The sequence below is a fragment of the Procambarus clarkii genome, unplaced genomic scaffold, assembly GCF_040958095.1.
Source record: "Procambarus clarkii isolate CNS0578487 unplaced genomic scaffold, FALCON_Pclarkii_2.0 HiC_scaffold_253, whole genome shotgun sequence".
NCBI classification, from domain to species: Eukaryota; Metazoa; Arthropoda; class Malacostraca; order Decapoda; family Cambaridae; genus Procambarus; species Procambarus clarkii.
Window position 1 is genome coordinate 95,001 of NW_027189286.1, and position 5,000 is coordinate 100,000.

Genomic DNA, 5,000 nt, shown 5'->3' on the forward strand with positions numbered 1-5,000 from the left:
CTCTATAGATTTGACATAGATATTTTCATCATTTGTATTGGAAACGTCATTTTCATATGCTTCCTTAATGATCTAGAAACCATGAAGCTGTGCTTGATGATTTGCCTATATGTATAAGACAGAGAGTAAGATATTGATAAGGAGAGAAATCCAATTTTTATTGCATATTGCAAAAACTGTTGAAGAAATTGTTATTTTTATCATTTGTATTGGAAACGTCATTTTCATATGCTTTTTAATTATCTAAATAACACGAAACTCGTCTCGAAGCTACGGTCGATAACTTTTAGCAAGTTATCTAGTATTTTGTTTTAAACTTAAAATCATCGAATTTGGCAATATTTGGACGTTTGTCATTTAACTTTCCCTTATGTGATTTAAACCAAATATTGATGCTTTAGGCAATATTTCCCGTTTTCTTTGTTTCTATGCTTTAGGCAATATTTCCCGTTTTCTTTGTTTCTCGTTTTTCTTTGTTTGTCATATTGATGCTTTAGGCAATATTTCCCGTTTTCTTTGTTTCTATGCTTTAGGCAATATTTCCCGTTTTCTTTGTTTCTCGTTTTTCTTTGTTTCTGTCATATTGATGCTTTAGGCAATATTTCCCGTTTTCTTTGTTTCTATGCTTTAGGCAATATTTCCCGTTTTCTTTGTTTCTATGCTTTAGGCAATATTTCCCGTTTTCTTTGTTTCTGTTTTGTACTAAAAACCCATATAGTTTAGTAATATTTTGATTTTATAATAAAAACTTAAAATCATGAACTCCATAGTAAACTCTATAGATTTCACATAGATATTTTCATCATTTGTATTGGAAACGTCATTTTCATATGCTTCCTTAATGATCTAGAAACCATGAAGGTGTGCTTGATGATTTACCTATATGTATAAGACAGAGAGTAAGATATTGATAAGGGGAGAAATCCAATTTTTATTGCATATATCGACGTTTTAGCCGGATTAAAGCTGGTTTTACGTGTACATCTCCTTTAAGTAGTATAAGCTTAAAATCATGAACTCTATAGAAAATTATATTGAAAACACTGTTATTTTTATCATTTGTATTAGAAAAGTCATTTTCATATGCTTCTTTAATGATCTAATTACACGAAGCTCCGCTTGATGATTTAATTGTTTGTACTTCGTTAATACAGTGATTGATGAGGGGAGAAATCCAATTTTTATTGCATATAGTTTAATATCAGAAACTCTATAGTAAAAACTGTTGAAGAAATTGTTATTTTTATCATTTGTATTGGAAACGTCATTTTCATATGCTTTTTAATTATCTAAATAACACGAAACTCGTCTCGAAGCTACGGTCGATAACTTTTAGCAAGTTATCTAGTATTTTGTTTTAAACTTAAAATCATCGAATTTGGCAATATATGGACGTTTGTCATTTAACTTTCCCTTATGTGATTTAAACCAAATATTGATGCTTTAGGCAATATTTCCCGTTTTCTTTGTTTCTATGCTTTAGGCAATATTTCCCGTTTTCTTTGTTTCTCGTTTTTCTTTGTTTCTGTCATATTGATGCTTTAGGCAACATTTCCCGTTTTCTTTGTTTCTATGCTTTAGGCAATATTTCCCGTTTTCTTTGTTTCTCGTTTTTCTTTGTTTCTGTCATATTGATGCTTTAGGCAATATTTCCCGTTTTCTTTGTTTCTATGCTTTAGGCAATATTTCCCGTTTTCTTTGTTTCTGTTTTGTACTAAAAACCCATATAGTTTAGTAATATTTTGACTTTATAATAAAAACTTAAAATCATGAACTCCATAGTAAACTCTATAGATTTCACATAGATATTTTCATCATTTGTATTGGAAACGTCATTTTCATATGCTTCCTTAATGATCTAGAAACCATGAAGGTGTGCTTGATGATTTACCTATATGTATAAGACAGAGAGTAAGATATTGATAAGGGGAGAAATCCAATTTTTATTGCATATATCGACGTTTTAGCCGGATTAAAGCTGGTTTTACGTGTACATCTCCTTTAAGTAGTATAAGCTTAAAATCATGAACTCTATAGAAAATTATATTGAAAACACTCTTATTTTTATCATTTGTATTAGAAAAGTCATTTTCATATGCTTCTTTAATGATCTAATTACACGAAGCTCCGCTTGATGATTTAATTGTTTGTACTTCGTTAATACAGTGATTGATGAGGGGAGAAATCCAATTTTTATTGCATATAGTTTAATATCAGAAACTCTATAGTAAAAACTGTTGAAGAAATTGTTATTTTTATCATTTGTATTGGAAACGTCATTTTCATATGCTTTTTAATTATCTAAATAACACGAAACTCGTCTCGAAGCTACGGTCGATAACTTTTAGCAAGTTATCTAGTATTTTGTTTTAAACTTAAAATCATCGAATTTGGCAATATATGGACGTTTGTCAGTTAACTTTCCCTTATGTGATTTAAACCAAATATTGATGCTTTAGGCAATATTTCCCGTTTTCTTTGTTTCTATGCTTTAGGCAATATTTCCCGTTTTCTTTGTTTCTCGTTTTTCTTTGTTTCTGTCATATTGATGCTTTAGGCAACATTTCCCGTTTTCTTTGTTTTTATGCTTTAGGCAATATTTCCCGTTTTCTTTGTTTCTCGTTATTCTTTGTTTCTGTCATATTGATGCTTTAGGCAATATTTCCCGTTTTCTTTGTTTCTATGCTTTAGGCAATATTTCCCGTTTTCTTTGTTTCTGTTTTGTACTAAAAACCAATATAGTTTAGTAATATTTTGACTTTATAATAAAAACTTAAAATCATGAACTCCATAGTAAACTCTATAGATTTCATATAGATATTTTCATCATTTGTATTGGAAACGTCATTTTCATATGCTTCCTTAATGATCTAGAAACCATGAAGCTGTGCTTGATGATTTACCTATATGTATAAGACAGAGAGGGGAGAAATATATTGATAAGGGGAGAAATCCAATTTTTATTGCATATATCGACGTTTTAGCCGGATTAAAGCTGGTTTTACGTGTACATCTCCTTTAAGTAGTATAAGCTTAAAATCATGAACTCTATAGAAAATTATATTGAAAACACTGTTATTTTTATCATTTGTATTAGAAAAGTCATTTTCATATGCTTCTTTAATGATCTAATTACACGAAGCTCCGCTTGATGATTTAATTATTTGTACTTCGTTAATACAGTGATTGATGAGGGGAGAAATCCAATTTTTATTGCATATAGTTTAATATCAGAAACTCTATAGTAAAAACTGTTGAAGAAATTGTTATTTTTATCATTTGTATTGGAAACGTCATTTTCATATGCTTTTTAATTATCTAAATAACACGAAACTTGTCTCGAAGCTACGGTCGATAACTTTTAGCAAGTTATCTGGTATTTTGTTTTAAACTTAAAATCATCGAATTTGGCAATATTTGGACGTTTGTCATTTAACTTTCCCTTATGTGATTTACACCAAATATTGATGCTTTAGGCAATATTTCCCGTTTTCTATGTTTCTATGCTTTAGGCAATATTTCCCGTTTTCTTTGTTTCTATGCTTTAGGCAATATTTCCCGTTTTCTTTGTTTCTCGTTTTTCTTTGTTTCTGTCATATATTGCTTTAGGCAATATTTTCCGTTTTTTTGTTTCTATGGTTTAGGCAATATTTCCCGTTTTCTTTGTTTCTCGTTTTTCTTTGTTTCTGTCATATTGATGCTTTAGGCAATATTTCCCGTTTTCTTTGTTTCTATGCTTTAGGCAATATTTCCCGTTTTCTTTGTTTCTCGTTTTTCTTTGTTTCTGTCATATTGATGCTTTAGGCAATATTTCCCGTTTTCTTTGTTTTTATGCTTTAGGCAGTATTTCCCGTTTTCTTTGTTTCTGTTTTGTACTAAAAACCCATATAGTTTAGTAATATTTTGACTTTATAATAAAAACTTAAAATCATGAACTCCATAGTAAACTCTATAGATTTGACATAGATATTTTCATCATTTGTATTGGAAACGTCATTTTCATATGCTTCCTTAATGATCTAGAAACCATGAAGCTGTGCTTGATGATTTGCCTATATGTATAAGACAGAGAGTAAGATATTGATAAGGAGAGAAATCCAATTTTTATTACATATTGCAAAAACTGTTGAAGAAATTGTTATTTTTATCATTTGTATTGGAAACGTCATTTTCATATGCTTTTTAATTATCTAAATAACACGAAACTCGTCTCGAAGCTACGGTCGATAACTTTTAGCAAGTTATCTAGTATTTTGTTTTAAACTTAAAATCATCGAATTTGGCAATATTTGGACGTTTGTCATTTAACTTTCCCTTATGTGATTTAAACCAAATATTGATGCTTTAGGCAATATTTCCCGTTTTCTTTGTTTCTATGCTTTAGGCAATATTTCCCGTTTTCTTTGTTTCTCGTTTTTCTTTGTTTCTGTCATATTGATGCTTTAGGCAATATTTCCCGTTTTCTTTGTTTCTATGCTTTAGGCAATATTTCCCGTTTTCTTTGTTTCTCGTTTTTCTTTGTTTCTGTCATATTGATGCTTTAGGCAATATTTCCCGTTTTCTTTGTTTCTTTCTATATGCAATATTTCCCGTTTTCTTTGTTTCTGTTTTGTACTAAAAACCCATATAGTTTAGTAATATTTTGACTTTATAATAAAAACTTAAAATCATGAACTCCATAGTAAACTCTATAGATTTCACATAGATATTTTCATCATTTGTATTGGAAACGTCATTTTCATATGCTTCCTTAATGATCTAGAAACCATGAAGGTGTGCTTGATGATTTACCTATATGTATAAGACAGAGAGTAAGATATTAATAAGGGGAGAAATCCAATTTTTATTGCATATATCGACGTTTTAGCCGGATTAAAGCTGGTTTTACGTGTACATCTCCTTAAAGTAGTATAAGCTTAAAATTATGAACTCTATAGAAAATTATATTGAAAACACTGTTATTTTTATCATTTGTATTAGAAAAGTCATTTTCATATGCT